This window comes from Scyliorhinus torazame, chromosome 15 (genome assembly GCF_047496885.1).
Source record: "Scyliorhinus torazame isolate Kashiwa2021f chromosome 15, sScyTor2.1, whole genome shotgun sequence".
NCBI classification, from domain to species: Eukaryota; Metazoa; Chordata; class Chondrichthyes; order Carcharhiniformes; family Scyliorhinidae; genus Scyliorhinus; species Scyliorhinus torazame.
This window is the reverse complement of record NC_092721.1, coordinates 43,897,849-43,918,685: the sequence shown is the minus strand read 5'-3', so window position 1 is coordinate 43,918,685 and position 20,837 is coordinate 43,897,849. Positions and strand designations below refer to the sequence as shown.

The 20,837-nt window shown below is 54.3% G+C and overlaps 1 long non-coding RNA gene across 5 annotated transcripts in view; it reads left to right on the top strand.

The window, feature by feature from the left end:
* The window catches only part of LOC140391583 (uncharacterized), a 204,084-nt gene that overhangs the window by 83,891 nt on the left and 99,356 nt on the right, over positions 1–20,837 (top strand). For all 5 annotated transcript variants that reach the window (XR_011935118.1, XR_011935119.1, XR_011935120.1 and 2 more), the window contains exon 2: positions 20,216–20,333. This is a non-coding gene — a long non-coding RNA (uncharacterized lncRNA). The remainder of the gene's footprint in view (positions 1–20,215; positions 20,334–20,837) is intronic.

Here is a 20,837-nt window from a genome sequence, read left to right as displayed (position 1 = left end):
TTGTCTGGTATCTTTAAAAAAAAGAAATTTTAGAGTCCCCAATTCATTTTTTCCAATTTAGGGGCAATTTCGCGTGTTCAATCCACCTACCTTGCACATGTCTGGGTTGTGGGGGCGAAACACATGCAAACACGGGGAGAATGTGCAAACTCCACACGGACAGTGACCCAAATGGTCCGGTGTCTTAACAAATGTTGGGGGCTGGTCCAGTATCCTAACAGCATTTGCCATTAAGTCTTTTTGCCAACACTGTGATATCTGTTTTGCTTTCAACTGTTGTTTCTTTTTTTTTAATTTAGAGTACCCAATTCATTTTTTCCAATTGAGGGGCAAATTAGCATGGCCAATCCACCTACCCTGCACATCTTTAGGTTGTGGGGTGACACCCATGCAAACACGGGGAGAATGTGCAAACTCCTCACGGACAGTGATGCAGAGCCGGGATCGAACCTTGGACCTCGGCGCCGTGGGCAGCAATGCTCTTCAGCTTGTATTTCTGCAACTTTTGCTGCAAGTAGAGTTTGAAGACAGCCAGTTCCCCTGAGGATGGTGATGTGGTGTTGGGTGCTCTGGTGCACAGATGAGCCAACACAGTTGTATGTGGTACAACTCTATTTTATTATAACTCTTATAATACAGTTCGTTCTGGATACTCTGCACGTGCTGTCTCCCTGAGTGTCTTTGGCAATAGCTGTGTCCTGGTTCTCCTCTGCAGCTCTTACTGACCACCAGGGGTCGTGTCTGTGCTTTTATATCTTTCTGTCATTGGTTGTGGTGTTGTGTGTTCTGATTTGTCTGTTGGTGTGTCTATCATGATGTGTGTGTTTGAATACCATGACATCCCCCCTTTTTACAAAGACAAGTGCCTCCGTGGTTATAAATATAATTGTGTCGTGAGTGCATCTAAGAGTGTGCGTTTGTGTTGTGTACAGCGTGTGTTTATGACGTAACTATTTACATGGGGCGATGTCGGGTGCGTCACACTAACAAGGTTGTACCATAACAAAACTTGGATGCGAGAGAAAAAAAAACTTGAACATTGGTCCGGTCAGACGATATCTGGAACAATAAACAACAACAGGTTATAATACAGAAGTGTTTGACTTTTTGAACGTATTAACAGCGTTATAAGTCCAGTCTAATGGGTGACCGCCTCAAGAATGGGCTGGTCCTCAAGCCGGTTCAGCTGTGGAGATTTGGGGTCACACTGGTTCACCTTGGACTGTTGGAGGTGATGCTGTTGCCGAAGTCTCTACTTTACCATTTGTTGTACTTCGTGCAGTGCTTGGTTTTTTCATTCGTGCAAATATAACATTCAACATCTTTGTTAGTGGTGCCCTGGCTGTGGTTTGGTTCTGGTGGCGATGGAAGGGGCATGATCCGTGGCATCTCCACGAAGTCATCCTTGGGAACCAGTGGAGGATCCGGCGTGTGCGTACGGTGCAGTTGCGAGCGTGGAAGGCGGCACAAAGCCCGCTGATTTCGCCTACGCACCAATCCATCCGCCCTGCATGCCAGGAACAAGGTGGAGTCTGTTTTCTTTTTATGTTTGTGGTGGACGGCATCTTGTAGCCGATGGGACGTTGCCATCGAAGTAGCACCATCACTAATATCATGCAAGGCGATGACTGTGCCAGATGTGGAAGTTGGCCAAGACCGTGTACGCTGGTTCCGGCCACCTGCTGTGCCGGAAGGGCGACTCCGCAGAGAAACGTCGAAGCATGTCGCCTTGGAGAGAGAATTGTTGCTCGCATCAACGTCTGGCGATGGCGCGAATTGGTGTGTCCATCTTGGACCGCCGGTGCTGGTTGCCACTGCCGACCCAGTGGGACTGCCACGCGATCCATTCCCTGTCGCCGTGGCATCTGCCGTCACCCTGAGCGTGCCATCACCGAGGCCGCGACACCGCCCGTCCGGAGCAAGGTCTGGCGTGCGCAAATCAGAGTCGGCGCTTGGCTGCTCCCCATCTGGAGTCCGGTCTGCCTTCCGCCGATGCCCCCCGTCCGGAGTCCCAACAGGTTCACTGGAGGCAGCCGAGATTCCCTGAAGCTGCACTTCTGGAGTCGGAACATGCAGGAATGCACCAACCAGTGGAGAGGCTCGAGCCATCGAGGGTGGAAGCGGTGCGCCGCCACCGCAGTCGTCAGTGGTCCCACCGTGATCGTTGAGTGCCTCGGTACGCACTAGGCGAGGTCTGTCACCTTGCACCTTTTGCATGGGAAGTGGGATGCTGTCGTCACTCGTCTCACATCCCGTGGATAGATCGTCATTAGCAGCTTGCTGTTCACTAGGGTTGGGTAAATTGTCAGAGTTTTCATCTGGTGGTGCACACCATGTCGGTGGACTGTCATTGTCTTGCCATTGTCCTTCATTTGGGCTTTTCTTCTTTGGAACTTTAAATCTTCCCCCAGACATTGCAGAACCTTGTTTATTACCCCCAAATTCTCCCATATGTATGGTCTCGAATATAGGATCCACTGTTTCTATCGACATTGTACCATTTTCCAAAGAACAGTCCGTTTCACTTTTCTTCTCAGGTACCTCATATGTAACTTTGTTTAATGTACATGCCTTCATGGTCTCTGGGTCTGATTTTGCTGGGACTGGCATGGTCACGGTCTCTCTTTTACTGTTCTCAATTGCCCACATTATACTCCCCATACATAACTGCTTAATCACTGGGGTTAGTGTGGTACAATGGACAATCGGGTCGACCTTATCTGCATCTTCACCATTAGTGGAAAGCACACTTGGTTCACTTGAAACTGCTGTGGGTTTTAAATTCGTTATCTGGCTACTCGATGTCGGTGTCCTCAGGATTCTTGCTCCAATGTTCTGCTCAATAATCAGTGGAGTGTGTATAGGTTCAATGCAATTAATGTTCCCCTCCAGGTTTGAAGAGTCATTACTGACTAACTGCTGGTCTCCGAAGTTGGGATTTTGCGGCATTGTGTTGAAGGGAGACATTTGTCCCTGCTGTAGATATGATTCAGGTTGTGTTATTTCCATTACCTGAGGATCAATGTCTTGTCCATTTTTTCGATCCGTACTAAAACACTGGCAATTCTCAGTCTGCTCCTTGCAAGTTAAACATTCAATTAATTTCGTTAGCAAATCCTCAGCATCCTTCTGTGGCCGTGCGGCATTATTAATCTCTGTTCGGCTACAATGATCCTGAAGGTCAGCGCATAAACCTTTTTTCTTCAGGCTTGGACGAGGCGATTCCTTTGGCTTGTCTTCAGTTGGGCTTGAACAGTCTTCAGCGCTGTGCCCTTTATTGTCGCATGAGAGACCGTCATGGTCATGCTGCTGTGTAGTGGAGCATGGTAGGCTGTTATAGCCTTCTTGCTGTTCACGGGAGCATGGCAGACTTGCATCGTCTGCCGCTGGTTGGTCAGGAGAGGTTGCTAGACCCTCATGGTCTTGTTCCTGCAAGGACTGCGCTCTGGAGTCTTGCGTTCCTTCCATCGTGGAGTCCGTCCACGAGCTCTCTGTGGAGGCTTGTGACACTGGAGTCACTTCTTGTTCATGCAAGGACTGCGCTCTGGAGTCTTGCGTTGCTTCTATCGTGGAGGCTGTCCACGAGCTCTCTGTGGAGGCTTGTGACACTGGAGTCACTTCTTGTTCGTGCAAGGACTGCGCTCTGGAGTCTTGCATTTCTGCAATTGTGGCGTCTGTCCACGAGCTTGCTGTGGAAGCTTGTGACACTGGAGTCACTTCTGGTTCATGCGAGGACTGCACTCTGGAGTCTTGCATGTCTTCTTTCATAGAGTCGGGAACGTTGAGCGGGACGTGGACCACGCTCTGTGTGGCAGCAGGGCACTCTCCGTGTGCTTGCACCGCTCCCTGTCTGTTAATGTCAGGCTGCAGCATCATCCGGTACTGATAAGTTGGAACGTCATATCTGCTGGATTGAAGATCCTCAAATCCGAAAAATGAATCCGCATCTGCGTCGGATTCAATGTGGGGGCCGCCAATGTGCAACACGAAAGGTTCGTCCGAGTCATAGTCATATAGGACCACGGAGCTATCATTGGGCTCGCGAGGTCCGGAAACACTGTAAAAATCGTCATCGAAGTATTCAAGGTCGGAATCATCGGCTTGTGCGTAGGTAACTGCTTGTCGGAGGGTTCTTCGGAGGTTAAATTCATCTCCTGGGTCAATTTGCAGCACTGTGCTGTCATTCCAGGTGAAGGAAGGTTGTTTTACAGGTTTAACAGATTTTTGTTTTTTTGATTTGGGACGTTTCCCTTTTAAATTGGATTTGGGACATTTCCTTTTTAAATTGATCCAGTCTTGGGCCTCTGACATCCTGACGCTCGGTATGGAGCACGTAGGAAGCGACTGCGCATGCTCAGATCGCTGTTCCTTTACCGATGGCCGTTTTCTTGACTGCGCATGCGCAGCATCTCGCGCATGCGCAAACGAAACTTCCGGTTCTGCGCACTTCTCGCGCAACTGTGCTAGCGTTATACCTTTAGCAAGATGGCCGCCGACCTCGACCCAGCCTTTTCTCAGGCCCGGGATTTCGGGCTCCGGGATCCCAGCCACGAGGTGAGTACTGCAGCTTTTCTTACCTTTAAGTCCCCATTGGATTGCGTATTCTTCACAGTACTTGGCGAATTTGCCCATGACTGCCTGGTAATCGTGCCTTTGCTGCCTCCTGAAGAACCTGAACCTTCTGAACATTGCTCTTGCCCTTGCACCGGCGACGGTGAGGAGAAATTCAATTTTTTCCTTATCATCCAGGTCCTTGAGTTCAGCTGCCGCCAGGAACAACTCGAACATTTGCCGGAATCGCCGCCAGTTTTCGTGGAGGTCGCCGTCACACTGGAGCGCCTGCGGAACCGGGAGCTTGTACATCATGCCTGGGCACTGCTGGTTGTCTCTGTACACTGAGGTATGCCGGCAGGTATCGATCCACTCCTGTACCATGTGGTGTTGGGTGCTCTGGTGCACAGATGAGCCAACACAGTTGTATGTGGTACAACTCTATTTTATTATAACTCTTATAATACAGTTCGTTCTGGATACTCTGCACGTGCTGTCTCCCTGAGTGTCCCCGGCTATAGCTGTGTCCTGGTTCTCCTCTGCAGCTCTTACTGACCACCAGGGGTCGTGTCTGTGCTTTTATATCTTTCTGTCATTGGTTGTGGTGTTGTGTGTTCTGATTTGTCTGTTGGTGTGTCTATCATGATGTGTGTGTTTGAATATCATGACAGGTGACATCTCTGTTTTTCAGGGCCTGGGACACAAAGTGTAATTTTCCCTTTATTTAGAAAATCCTTACAGATGTCTGGATTGGTGGTTATAATATTTGAACACAAACTGGCCACTTTTTGGGCCACAGCTACTGGTTTGACTACTTGAGCCCCCTGTTGGATGAGCCTGGTAATCCCATTAATCTTCTTCAGCAAGCTCAGATTTCCCACACTGATAACACTCTCTTTTCAAAGTAGGAGAGAATCCTGCATTTGCTTCTCACTCCATTTTAAATAAAAGACAGTTCCAGAAAATCCTATCTGAAGATAGTCCATGGATGGGATTCTTCGTCCCACTGGCAGCGGGATTCTCCGTCCAGCCAGCCGGCCAATGGCATTTCCCATTGTAGGCAGCCCATATCATTGGGAAATTCCCAGGCGTGGGTGGGCTGCCGGCGTAACGGAGAATCCCGACAGCGGAGAATCCAGCTCCATATTTAAAATTATGAGTTTGACATGCTTTCACTGGGCATAAATCTATGCATAGAGTAGTTGGGTCATCTGGTCTGGGTGGTGTGCATCCCAGGTTTCAAAATGAAGTGGGCTTCTCTTTATTTGATGGTGGCATCAATGGAATGGAGAGTGGCAAATGTGACATATTCAATAAAGGGTGTAAGGGCATTCCCAGTAATTACAGGCCAGTTTAACTTTGTACTTCGATGTTAAACCTTCGTAGTGGTTAGGGCTTTAGAAACAATAAACGTTAAAAAATCAATAGCCGCTTGAATTAATTAGAGAGTCAGTGTGGCTTCGTGAAAGAGAGGTCGTGCTTGACAAATCAAATTGATGTTTCTGATGAAGTAACGGAGGTAGAGAAAGCAACAGATGCTATCTATATGGATTTAAAGGAAAGCCTTTGCCATATAAAAGACTGGTTAACAATACTGAGGCTCAGGGAATAGATCCATTAAGGCCTTTTTGTCAACACTGTGGTATTTGTTCTGCTTTCAGTTGGTATTTCTTTTTTTTAAATTTTAGAGTATCCAATTCATTTTTTTCCAATTGAGGGGCAATTTAGTGTCGGCAATCCACCTACCCAGTGTCAGATTGCATATTTAAAACTGGCTGAAGGAGAAAGAACAGCAGTTGAAGGCTTAGACGTGTATATCAGATTACAGAGTGACATTTCAATATTTGCTGATGATGACAAACTTTGAGATGTGGCTGACAGTGAGGATGGTGCCAATTGACTGCAACATGACAGATAGCCGAGTAGAACAAGCAGAAAAGGGGCAGTTGGGATTTAACACAGAGAAAATTGAGGCGATGCATTTTGGCAGAAGGGTTAGGGAGGGGCAGTTTAGACATATTATACAGTTCCAAAGATCATATAGAGACAGGGGGAGCTGAGGATTCATGGTGCCCAGATCTTTGAATGTGGGGGTATATAATGAGAGAGTAATTAGCCTAAATGACAACAGCAAACCCAGTCCTGCAAAGTCCATCTGGGGGCTTGCCCCTAAATTGGGGAGCAGTCTCACAGACTAGTCACGCAACAGTCTGACAAAGTCATACTTGTAGAATCGTACCTTACAGACTATGTCCCAGGCGCCGCTATCACCGTTCCAGGGTATGTCCTATCTCACCGGCAAGACAGACCCAGCCGAGGTGATGGCACAGTGGTATACAGTTGGGAGAGCATTGCCCTGGGAGTCCTTAACATCGACTCTGGACCCCATGAAGTCTCAAGGCTTCAGGTTAAACATGGGCAAAGAAACCTCATGCTGATTACCATGTACCAGCCACCATCAGCTGATGAATCAGTACTCCTCCATGTTGAACACCATGTGGAGAAAGTGCTGAGGGTGGCACAGATTACACTCTGGGTGGGGAACTTAATTGTCCACCACCAAGAGTGGCTCAGTAGTACCACCACAGACCGAGTTGGCCGGGCCCTAAAGGACTTAGCTGTTAGACTGGGACTGCAGCAGGTGGTGAGGAAACCAACAAGAAGGAAAAACATTCTTGACCTCATCCTCACCAATCTGCCTGCTGCAGATGCATCCATGACAGGATTGGTAGAAGTGACCATCCCACAGTCCTTGTGGAAACAAAGTCCCATCTTCACATTGAGGATACCCTCCATCATGTTGTGTGGCACGACCGCCGTGATAAATGGAGTAGACTTCGAACAGATCTAGCAACTCAAGACTTGGAATTCATGAGGCGCTGTGGGCCATCACCAGCAGCAGAATTGTACTCAACTACAATCTGGAATCACATGGCCTTGCATATCTCCCATTCTATCATTACCACCATGCCAGGTGATCAACCCTGGTTCAATAAAAAGGGCAGAGGAGCATGCCAGGTGTAACATCAGGCAAACCAAGAAATGAGGTGTCAACCTGGTGAAGCTATTTGTGTGCCAAACAGCATAAACAGCAAGGAATAGACAGAGCGAAGCGATTCCACTATGACCGAATCACATCAAAGCTCTGCAGTCCTGTCATATCCAGCCATGAATCGTGGTGGACATTTCAACAACTCACTGGAGGACGAGGCTCCACAAATATCCCCATCCACAATGATGGAGGAGCCCAGCACATCAGTGTAAAATACAATCTTCAGCCAGAAGTGCCGAGTGGGTGATCTATCTCGGTCTCCTCCAGAGGTCACCAGCATCACAGATGTCAGTCTTCAGCCAATAAGATTCACTCCACGTGATATCAAGAAACGACTGAAGGCACTGGAATACTGCAAAGGCTATGGGCCATGACAATATCCCGGCAATAGTACTGAAGACTAGTGCTCCAGAATGTGCTGCATTCCGAGCCAAGCTGTTCCAGTACAGCTACAACACTGGCATCTGCCCGGCAATGTGGAAAATTGCCCATCTGTGATCTGTACACAAGAAACAGGATAAATCCAATCCAGCCAATTACCACCCAATCAGTCTACTCTCCATTATCAGCAAAATGATGGAAGGAGTCATCAGCAGTGCTATCAAGCGGCACTTACTCAGCAATAACCTGCTAACAGATGCTCAGCTTGGGTTCCGCCAGGGTCACTCAACTCCTGACCTCATTACAGCCTTGGTTCAAACATGGCCAAAAGAGCTGAATGCAGAGGTGAGGTGAAAGTTACTGCCCTTGACATCAAGGCGGTATTTGACCGAGTGTGGCATCAAGGAGCCCTAGCAAAACTGGAGTCAATGGGAATCAGGGGGAAAACTCTCCATTGGTTGGAGCCAGACCTGGCACAAAAAAAGATGATTGTAGTGATTGGAGTTCAATCATCGCAGCTCCAGGACATCACTGCAGGTGTTCCTCAGGGTAGTGTCCTAGACCCAGCTGCTTCATCAATGGCCTGCTTTCCACCATAAGGTCAGAAATGGGGATGTTTGCAGATGACTGCACAAAGTTTGGCACCATTCGCGACTCCTCAGTGCGGGTTAGGTGCATTGGCCATGTTAAATTGCCCTTAATGTCCAAAAAGGTTAAGTGGGGGTTACTGGGTTACAGGGCTAGGGTAAATACATGGGCTTGAGGAGGTTGCTCTTTGTAAGGACCGGTGCAGACTCGATGGGCCGAATGGCCTCCTTCTGCACTGTAAATTCTATGATCTATGATCTATGATCCATGTCCAAATGCAGCAAGACCTGGACAATATACAGGCTTGGGTTGACAAGTGGCAAGTTACATTTGCACCACTCAAGTGCCAGGCTTTGACCATCTCCTACAAGAGAGGATCTAACCATCGCTCCTTTACATCCAATGGCATTACTATCGCTGTATCCCCCACAATCAATATCCTGGGAGTTACCATTGATCAGAAACTGAACTGGACTAGCCATATTAATACTGTGGCTACCAGAGCTGGTCAACGGCTAAGACTCACGCGGTGCGTAACTCACCTCCTGACCCCCCAAAGTCTGTCCACCGTCTACAAGGCACAAGCCCGGACTGTAATGGAATACTCTCCACTTGCCTGGATGAGTGCAGCTCCAACAACACTCAAGAAGCTCAACACCATCCAGGACAAAGCAGTCCGATTGATCGCTCCCCCTTCTACAAACATTCAAACTCTCCACCACCGATGAATACTGGCAGCTGTGTGTACCATCTGCAAGATGCACTGCAGGAACTCAACAAGGTTCCTTCAGCAGCACCCTCCAAACCCACGGCCACCACCATCTAGAAGGACAAGAGCAGCAGATATCTGGGAACCGCACCATGTTCCCCTCCAAGTCACTCACCACCCTGACTTGGAAACATATCACCGTTCTTTTGCTATCGCTGGTTCAAGAAGACAGCTAACCACCACCTTCTGAAGGACAACTAGGGATGGGCTATAAAGGCTGTCTTAACCAGTGACCCCCACATCCCGGAAATGAATTTTTAAAAATTGCCTCTGTACTCACTTACTAATTTTCTGTTTTTCATTTTACAACCTTTGCTCCTTTCCAGCCTAAGGTTATGTTCAGGTTTTCATCACCCTGCCAAGTGTAAACCCCTCTCCAAAGCACGAGCAACCTTTCCACTGAAATATTATTCCAGGCCTTGTGGAGGTGCAATCTCTCTGATTGATGAGGTCCTGTTTCCAACAGAGCTGGTCTCAATGTCTCTGTGTGCGATTCACCAGAAATGTTTCTGAGTCCGGTTTCAGGTGCTGGACAGTAGCAGCCATGTGCACCATCCACAAGTTACATTGCAGCAACTCACCAAGTTCCTTCGGCTACACCTTTCACCACTACCATCTAAAAGGACAAAAGCAACAGATACATGGGACCACTGCCACTTGGAAGTTCCCTTTCGTGACTTGCAAATATATCACCATTCCTTCACTGTCGCTATGCTGGAACACCCTTGCTAACAGCACTGTGGGTATACCTACACCTCACATAGAACATAGAACATACAGTGCAGAAGGGGGCCATTCGGCCCATTGTGTCTGCACCGACCCACTTAAGACCTCACTTCCACCCTATCCCCGTAACAATAACCCCACCTAACCATTTTTGGTCATTAATGGCAATTTATCATGGCCAATCCACCTAACCTGCACATCTTTAGACTGTGGGAGGAAAGCGGAGTGCCCGGAGGAAACCCACGCAGACACGGGCAGAATGTGCAGACTCCGCACAGACAGTGACCCAGCAGGGAATCGAACCTGGGACACTGGCGCTGTAAAGCCACAGAGCTATCCACTTGTGCTACCATGCTGCTCTTACCAGACTGCGGCGGTTCAAGAAAGCAGCTCACCATCACCTTTGCGAGGGAAATTAGGGATGGGCAATAAATGCTGGTCCAGCCATCGATACCCACATCCTTTGAATGAATTAAAAAATATATATTTTGTTTAAATTTTTATTTAAAATAACAAGAGTTGTATTGAGGATGAACGTTCTTCAAATTCATTACTGGCTCTCTGGTTCAACTGGTAATAATCTCACTTCTGTGTTAGAACACCATTGTTAAACTGCTCCTCAGTGAATTGAGTTAGGCGAAGCAATACTGTGCTTGAGATAAGGGGCGTCATTCTCCGACCCCCCGCCGGGTCGGAGAATGGCCGTTGGCCGCCGTGAATCCCGCCCCCGCCGAAGTCTCCGAAGGGAGAAAAGTCGGCGGGGCGTTAATGGCGCAGCTGCCGCGGAGAATGTCACGGGTCTGCGCAAGGCAGCCGATTTTCGGCCTGCCGATATTCTCCCTTCCGGATGGGCCGAAGTCCCGTCGACGTGATGACCGTTCACGTCGACGTGAATCAAACCTCCTTTTCATCGGCGTGACCCGGTGCTCCAGGCTCACGCCGACCAGCGAGGAGGTGAGTGACGGCCTGGGGGGTTGGCTCTGGGCAGGAAATGGCGTGGCCGCAGACTGATTGCGTGAGGAGAGGTGTGTCTCGGCTTGTGTGTGTGTGTGTGCGGCGGGGGGGGGGGGGGGGGCGGGGGGGGGGGGGTGGTTAGAGTAGGCTGGGCTCCGGGGGAGTGCCGGGAGGGTGTCCTTGCCGGGGTGGAGGTTGGGGAGGGGGTCCGTGCCGGGGTGGAGGTTGGGGAGGGGGTCCGTGACGGGGTGGAGGTTGGGGGGGGGGTTCCGTGCCGGGGTGGAGGTTGGGGGGGGGGGTCCGTGCCGGGGTGGAGGTTGGGGGGGGGGTCCGTGCCGGGGTGGAGGTTGGGGGTTGGGGGGGGGTCCGTGCTGGGGTGGAGGTTGGGGGTTGGGGTTGGGGGGGGGTCCGTGCTGGGGTGGAGGTGGGGGGGGGGTCCGTGCCGGGGTGGAGGTTGGGGGTTGGGGTCCGTGCCGGGGTGGAGGTTGGGGAGGGGGTCCGTGCCGGGGTGGAGGTTGGGGGGGGGGTTCCGTGCCGGGGTGGAGGTTGGGGGGGGGGTCCGTGCCGGGGTGGAGGTGGGGGGGGGGTCCGTGCCGGGGTGGAGGTTGGGGGGGGGTCCGTGCCGGGGTGGAGGTTGGGGGTTGGGGGGGGGTCCGTGCTGGGGTGGAGGTTGGGGGTTGGGGTCCGTGCCGGGGTGGAGGTTGGGGAGGGGGTTCCGTGCCGGGGTGGAGGTTGGGGGGGGGGTCCGTGCCGGGGTGGAGGTTGGGGGGGGGGTCCGTGCCGGGGTGGAGGTTGGGGGGGGGTCCGTGCCGGGGTGGAGGTTGGGGGTTGGGGGGGGGGGTCCGTGCTGGGGTGGAGGTTGGGGGTTGGGGTCCGTGCCGGGGTGGAGGTTGGGGAGGGGGTCCGTGCCGGGGTGGAGGTTGGGGGGGGGGTCCGTGCCGGGGTGGAGGTTGGGGAGGGGGTCCGTGCCGGGGTGGAGGTTGGGGGGGGTCCGTGCCGGGGTGGAGCTTGGGGAGGGGGTCCGTGCCGGGGTGGAGGTTGGGGAGGGGGTCCGTGCCGGGGTGGAGGTTGGGGGGGGGTTCCGTGCCGGGGTGGAGGTTGGGGGGGGGTCCGTGCCGGGGTGGAGGTTGGGGAGGGGGTCCGTGCCGGGGTGGAGGTTGGGGAGGGGGTCCGTGCCGGGGTGGAGGTTGGTGGGGGAATTCCGTGCCGGGGTGGAGGTTGGGGGGGGGATCCGTGCCGGGGTGGAGGTTGGGGGGGGGGTCCGTGCTGGGGTGGAGGTTGGGGGTTGGGGTCCGTGCCGGGGTGGAGGTTGGGGAGGGGGTCCGTGCCGGGGTGGAGGTTGGGGGGGGGGTCCGTGCTGGGGTGGAGGTTGGGGGGGTGGTCCGTGCCGGGGTGGAGGTTGGGGGTTGGGGGGGGGGGTCCGTGCCGGGGTGGAGGTTGGGGGTTGGGGTCCGTGCCGGGGTGGGTGATGGGAGGGCAAATGAGTTGGTCCACCTGGCCAGGTGCCAGCCTCCAACAGTTGGACCCATGCGGTCCATGCCACCTGGCTGGGGGGAGGAGGGGATATGGGCAATGATGACATGTCGTCGTTCCCCTCCCCCCCACCAGGCCGTCATGTTTTCAGACCATCCAGCGATGTTGGCCGCCGTGGTGGCAGCCGCTCATGTCTATGTTGCCCTGGATGAGGAGGAGGAGGAGGAGGAGCGTGCCAGAGAGGCGGCGCAGGCTGCCGCAGAGGGGCAGGCGGCAGCCGCCCAGGCTGGAGGGACACCTGACCGACAGGACGAGGAGGGGGAGGAGGACGTCGCGGCCCCACGGCAACGGAGGCACCCGAGGGCGCCCCGTGTGTACCGGCCCCGGCAGTCATACCAGGACCTCACGGACCGGGAATGCAGGAGGAGACTCCGGATGAGCCGGGAAACCGTGGCACACATCTGCCACCTGCTGGCACACCTGTCACCGCGTGGCACTGGCGGGGGACACCCTCTCCCCGTGTCCGTCAAGGTTACGGTGGCCCTGAACTTTTATGCAACGGGGTCATTCCAGGCACCGAGTGGGGACCTGTCCGGCATATCGCAGACATCGGTGCATCGGTGCATCCGGGCAGTGACAGATGCCCTTTATGCCATGGCGCACCGCTACATCTGCTTCCCCGTGGACCGGGCCAGCCAAGATGCCTGGGCCGTGGGCTTCTCTGCCGTTGCCGGGTTCCCCATGGTCCAGGGCGCGATCGATGGGATGCACGTCGCCGTGCGGCCACCTGCAGAGAACAGGGCCGTGTTCACTAATAGGAAGGGGACCTATTCAATGAACGTACAGGTGGTCTGCGACCACCGCATGATGATCCTGCACGTCTGCGCCCGTCACCCAGGCAGTGTACACGACTCATTCGTGTTGTCGCGGTCATCCATCCCCGGCATGTACGAGGGACGCCATCCCCGGCTGAGGGGCTGGTTGCTGGGCGACAGGGGCTACCCATTGCGATCGTGGCTGATGACGCCTATACGGAGGCCACGCAATGAGGCGGAGAACCGCTACAATGATGCCCATGTAGCGACAAGGGGAGTGATCGAGAGGTGCTTTGGCGTGCTGAAGATGCGTTTCAGGTGCCTGGACCTCTCTGGGGGCGCCCTCCAGTATCGGTCAGATAGGGTCGGCCGCATCATTGTGGTGTGCTGCGTCCTGCACAACATAGCCCAGCAGAGGGGCGATGTGCCGCAGGCAGAGGAGGGCGGAGTGGAGGAGCAGCAGGAAGAGGCCCAGTCCTGCCCAGATGAGGGGGATGGGGGCAATGGTCAGGGCAGACGGGGTAGACACAGGCGGGTGGCTGTCCACCGTTACCGGCTGGCCCAGCGGGCACGGGACAGACTGATAGACGCCCGCTTCACTGACTAGATGGGCGTGGGAATCGGGTAGTATGGCCACAGACCGCACACCATGACAACAGCCGACCACCCACACCCCCCACCCATCCACCCACCCAGCACCCTCACCCCCCTCCCCAACCCCACACACCCCACCCGCATGCACACCACCCCCCCACCCCCAATTGCCGATCCACCGGCGGCACAACGGGCCGGGCTCACCCAGTTGCGGGTGGACGCGTGTCTATCGCAGGCCATGGAGAATGATGACAACCCGCCTCCGATGAGCTCCTGGCTCTACATCGTTGGACTATGTCTGACCCATGGCCACAGTACCACCATCCACCCGGACCATCCCTGCATGCGGCTGTGACACTGCAGCGCACGGTCCCGTCCTCTGCCCGGGGGATGTTGATGGCGGCCCAGGGGGAAGGGGGCAGACTCACCTGGGGCTGAGGTAAGACCACGCCTCACACACACACTTGCGCTCAACGTACATGACACCCCTGCACACTTTGGACAGAGCACAAAGGCAGCTTCGGTAGTTGTAACATTGACTTTAATAACCAAAGGAGTTCATGCACGTGCCCTAGCCCCTAAAACTCATCTGTGCCCTGCACCCGTGCCAACTTACTCAGTGTCTAATTGTTTGGCCTTACGGGCCCTTTGACTACGTCTACGTGGTTCCCCAGACGGTACAGCAGAACTGGAGGTGGACTCCTGTGATTCCTGCCCTCTGACACTGGATCCCTTTGGCGGCCGTTTCCTGGGGCGTCCTGGCCTAGATGGGCCAGGCTGCGGCCCGGGCGACTGGGATGGCGAGCTGCCAGCCTGTCCTGCCCGTTGCCCACCCGATGCACCTGGGACGGAAGGGGGGGAGTCCGAGGTGTCGCGGTGTACCGGGACCTCCCCTACAGAGGGAGCCGGGATGGACCACACCACCTCCTCCTCCCTCGGGGTGCCCGATGGCCCCCAGGCCTCTACATGGGTGGGGGATGCGAACGGACTGGCCATCCGACGCGCCCCCGACATCTGGCGCTGCCAGTCCTGGAGGCCCGTGCTGGTATCGACAGGGGTCTGCAGGTTTGCAGCCATGGAGCCCAGGGGGTTGTCGAACCCTGTCTGCGACAGTGCGACGCCAGCTCGCACATGGCCACTGGCGCCGATGCCCTCAGCGATGGCCTGCTGAGACTGGGCCATGGCCTGCAGAGACTGGGCCATGGCCTGCAGAGACTGGGCTATGGCCTGCTGAGACTGGGCCATGGCCTGCTGAGACTGGGCCATGGCCTGCTGAGACTGGGCTATGGCGTTGAGCGCCTCTGCCATCTGGCGCTGGCACTGGCTCATGGCCTCCTGTGAGAGGGCAGCCATTTCCTGGGCCACAGACGCCGCCTGCACGGAAGGCCCCAGGCCTCGCAAACCGTTCCCCATGTCTGACACCGTCGCACCCATTGCCTCCACCGCGGACGCCACCCGTGCGGTGTCAGCCTGGGTGGCACGCATGACCGGGACCACTCCCAGCTCCTGGACGCGGGTGGACTCCTCCACCTGCGACCGCAGCCGCCGCAAGCCACCCGTCACCCTATTCGCTCGTCTCCGTGTCGGTGGTTGCATCGGATCTATGTGTGGGTGTGGTAACTGCAGGAACCCGGGATCCATCTGGGCGGCAGATGTTCGCTTGGCCTGGGCTGCCCTCCGACCGCCCGGTCCCTCTGCTGCTCCTACCTCCACCTGCTGTACCGGGACGGCTGTGTTGTGCGCACCAGTGAGTGTACCAGACGCCTCATCACTAAAGTGCCCAACCGTGGTGAGTGTTTCTGCGATGGTGGAGGGTGTTGGTGACAGCAGTGGCGTTGTGTCGTGCTCTTCGTCCCACTCTGAGTCCATGGCACTTTGGGGTGGGGGTTCGTCTCCACCCATCCACTCTGAGTCACTGTCCGGTATTTCGTCTTCCCGGGTAGGGGTGTCCTGGGTAGTGCTGTCCCGGGTAGTGCTGTCCCGGGTAGTGCTGTCCCGGGTAGTGGTGTCCCGGGTAGTGGTGTCCCGGGTAGGGGTGTCCTGGGTAGTGGTGTCCCGGGTAGTGGTGTCCTGGGTAGTGGTGTCCCGGGTAGGGGTGTCCTGGCTCGGATGTGACGGGGGCCTGTGGCTGCCCCCCTCATCGCTGGGTGGTCGCTCCCGCGCGTGACGGGGGTGTCGTCTCCCTGTTGCTCCAGGTCTCTCCGTCTCCCGTGGTCTCCGAGGGGCATCCTGCGGGCGTCGCATGCTGGAGGGTGCGGGTCTCTCCGTCTCCTGTGGTCTCCGAGGGGCATCCTGCGGGCGTCGCATGCTGGAGGGTGCGGGTCTCTCCGTCTCCTGTAGTCTCCGAGGGGCATCCTGCGGGCGTCGCATGCTGGAGGGTGCGGGTCTCTCCGTCTCCTGTGGTCTCCGAGGGGCATCCTGCGGGCGTCGCATGCTGGAGGGTGCGGGTCTCTCCGTCTCCTGTGGTCTCCGAGGGGCATCCTGCGGGCGGTGTGCATCTGCGGGGATGGGTGCCTGGACGTTTGGTCCTGCGATACACAATGAAGCATGCATGGTTAGACATCAGGCAGTGATCAGGTGATACGGGGGAGGGGGATATAGGGGAGGGGGGATATGGGGACGGGCTGTTGGTGGCTCACTTGCTCGTGGGGCCCCGACCTCTGCATCAGCAACCTCCCGGTCCTCAGGTCCGCCAGCCAGTTCCAGGGCCCTTTCCTCGTGTACGGTCAGTGGCCTCTCATCAGCGGGCCCTCCTCCAGTCCTCACATGCTCCCTATTGTTGTGTGCGCGCTTCTCCTGGGGGGGGGGGGTGGTGGCAGGGGTAAAAGGCAACAGTGTTAGGCAGGTATATGAATGCACGCCATCGGTTGCGCGTGCATTGCAGAGGTTAAGGTTAGGGCTGGATTCACTTGGGGATATGGGGGAGGGGGGATATGGGGGAGGGGGGGATATGGGGGACGGGGGATATGGGGAGGGGGGATATGGGGGATATGGGGGAGGGGGGATATGGGGAGGGGGGATATGGGGGATATGGGGGAGGGGGGATATGGGGATATGGGGGAGGGGGGGATATGGGGGATATGGGGGAGGGGGGATATGGGGGAGGGGGGATATGGGGGATATGGGGGGGATATGGGGGATATGGGGAGGGGGATATGGGGGATATGGGGGAGGGGGGATATGGGGGATATGGGGGAGGGGGGATATGGGGGATATGGGGAGGGGGGATATGGGGGATATGGGGGATATGGGGGAGGGGGGATATGGGGGATATGGGGGAGGGGGGTTATGGGGGATATGGGGGAGGGGGGATATGGGGGATATGGGGAGGGGGGATATGGGGGATATGGGGAGGGGGGATATGGGGGATATGGGGGAGGGGGGATATGGGGGATATGGGGGAGGGGGATATGGGGGAAATGGGGGAGGGGGGATATGGGGGAGGGGGGATATGGGGGAGGGGGGATATGGGGGAGGGGGGATATGGGGGAGGGGGGTTATGGGGGATATGGGGAGGGGGGATATGGGGGATATGGGGGAGGGGGGATATGGGGGATATGGGGGAGGGGGATATGGGGGAGGGGGGATATGGGGGATATGGGGGAGGGGGGATATGGGGGAGGGGGGATATGGGGAGGGGGGATATGGGGGATATGGGGGAGGGGGGATATGGGGGATATGGGGGAGGGGGATATGGGGGATATGGGGGATATGGGGGAGGGGGGATATGGGGGATATGGGGGAGGGGGGAATATGGGGGAGGGGGGATATGGGGGAGGGGGGGATATGGGGGAGGGGGGTATATGGGGGAGGGGGGGATATGGGGGAGGGGGGATATGGGGGATATGGGGAGGGGGGATATGGGGGATATGGGGGAGGGGGGTATATGGGGGATATGGGGGAGGGGGGATATGGGGGAGGGGGGTATATGGGGGAGGGGGGATATGGGGGAGGGGGGATATGGGGGATATGGGGAGGGGGGATATGGGGGAGGCTCACCCTGCCTGCTCTGACGAGGTCGTTCACCTTCTTGTGGCACTGGGTGCCTGTCCGTGGTGTTAGGGCCACAGCGGTGACGGCCTCTGCCACCTCCCTCCACAGACGCCGGCTGTGGCGTGGGGCAACTCTGCGGCCGTGCCCGGGATACAGGGCGTCCCTCCTCTGCTCCACCGCGTCCAGGAGCGCCTCCACATCGCGTGACTCGAACCTCGGGGCTGAGCGACGGCCAGCCATCAAGTCGGGTGTTGCATTCGGCTGTTCCGGTCGGGTGGGGGGGAGCTGCGCGGCCTTATGAGCCGTCACGCCGTGCAGCGCGTATGACGCTGCACGGCGTGAACCACTGCGCAAGCGCGGATCCCGTTACGTCGCTGCTAGCCCATTTCGGGCCGCAGACTATCGGCCCATTTTTATGACGTGACGCAAGTGGGATTTGCGCCGTTTTTTGCGCCGATCGGCGGACTTTCCGCCGATAATGGAGAATTTCGCCCAAGATGTTCTGACAATGTTACAGTCCCTGTTCTGTAATTTAAACCAGTCCTGTGGCACTATTAGAAGTAAAGCCAGGTCCCAAAGGGGACATACCCCCATGTTCCAACCCACCTTCTATGAGAATGATAAACCTTGTGGCAATAATCTGAAAATGATGTAGGAGGTACTGGCCAGCGGATGTAAGATTAATCTTTATGGGTGATTTTTAACTTCAAATAGGCATGTTGCAATTCCTTGACCTGTAGCTCCATGATCTGTAGCTCCATGACCTGGAATGGCGGGAAATCAGCCATCCCCCCTACATGCTGGTTCGTTTGGGGACTCTGATGAAGTGCCTTTGGTTCCTCATGAATGCACCAAAAAAAATACAAGCACTGGCATTAGATAACGCTTCTATGAAACAACTTGTTACAATTTTATTTTCAAGATATATGCAACTTATTGCTGTTACTTTATAAACTAAAGGCCAGTTTCAACTGTTGTATTAAAATATATTACGTAACTAAGAGCTGATCTAAAGTTCCAGCTCAGGTTGTTGGAATCCAGGATATTGTATTTTATACAAGAAAAACAATTAAAATTACAGGATCATTGACCGTGATATTGACAGGGACAAGTTTTAACTCCAGAATGTTTGTGCGTTTCTTTGACACCATCCCCATCCGGACATTATCTTGATTGATAGGCTTAGCTTCCAATCCAATAGGTAGCAATCCAGAGAAATCCATAGCTACAGATCAGAGGTGTGATTTTCCAGCCCTTCCTGCTGGCAGGATTTTCCGGTCCCGCCAAAGACGGCCCTCGAGAAGGTGGGACCCCAGCAAGGGGATTGGCGAGCCACACAAAATGCCGCACACATGGGCTGCCAATGGGAAGCTACTCCGCCAACGGAAGACATGATGCAGGATGGGGGAGAGGGGGTTCCAGCCCAAGATGCTAGAGCTGCTGTTAGGAAGACTGATCTCAAGGGTGGCACGGGGCACAGTGGTTAGCACTGGGACTACGGCACTGAGGATCCCTGTTCAAACCTCGGCCCTGGCTCACTGTCCCTGTGGAGTTTGCACATTCTCCCCGTGTCTGTATAAGTTTCACCCCCACAACCCAAAGATGTGCAGGTTAGGTGGATTGGCCACACTAAATTGCCCCTTAATTGGAAAAAAAATAATTGGATACTCTAACCTTATTAAAAAAGGAAGACTGATCTCTGGGAAGGGGTCTGGTACCTTTTCATGGGTGTTCTTTGAATGGCGGTGGCCAGTCTGACAAAGTGGACATTGGGTTGCAATCCTGGGGAAGTAGGGAAGATTGGCTGGGCCAAGGGGAAACACACGTCTTGCTGACCCACGAATGGTGCCATAAAACCTTTATGCCGAAGCTGTCCTCAACTCCCTTGAGCTGCTAGCTTTCCTGAGGCTGGGAAATCTGGATAGCAGGAGTTAAACCTGCCAGAAAAGTCACATTATAATAATTTGATGTTCCACCTTGCTCCTGGGGATTGAGTTTGAAACTTTTACATTTCATCAGACCCCCAACTCACCCATTTTCTGTGGGATCAAAATTCAAATTTATTTAGATGACTGATATTGGCTAACATTTACCTCCGAGTAGGTGCATAACCCCAGCAGACAAGAAGAAGTAGTTTAAGCTTCATTATCTTCGTCTTTCTGCTCCCGGTTGTCTTTTTAGTTTTTGCTCTTTGGTTTATTGTTCCTCTCCTTTTCCTCAGCTGCAGCCATGGCAACAGATGAGTGAGCTCTAAGTCAGCAGATAGAAAATGAATGTGAGCCGCCTAACAATGATTTCACGTCCAATTTTCTCTTCTAGTGCACTGAAGCACTTGTTTGCTGCTTCTTCAGAACAACACAGATGGGGTCAAGAACTTAGCAATGTGGATAGTCAACCGAGTGCAACCTTTCCATGTCATTGCTTGTTTGTGCTTCAGGTTGGTGAACAAACAAACCTCTGTCTTCAGAAATAATTATGAAAAATATAAGTGGGTATATATACAAGATACATACATATATATAGCATATATATAGCATATATATATAAAACATACGAGATCTGCTCTTTTTTGCTTTACTAACTATGTACTTAACAGCTCTCTGAAGGACAACACATGTATGTGCATAATACCAGATTTCCCTGAGCTGCCTGTTATGCTTCATGCCATTTACCCAACTGCAATTTTAAATTTTAAAAAATGTTTATAAGAAAGCCGTCATAAAGTGAATCCTCCAAATGTTCAGGAATTAAAATGTGTTGGAAAACTGCCAATTTAATCTGTCAAGCCACTTTTCCACTGAAACCTCCCGAGACGTTTGACGGGCTCATTTTAATTCAGACCCAAACTCGATTGCAATGACGGACTTAGATTTTAAGCTTGGGAGGAAGGGGGGTGGAGGGGCACGGTAACACAGTGGTTAGCATTGTTGCTTCACAGCTG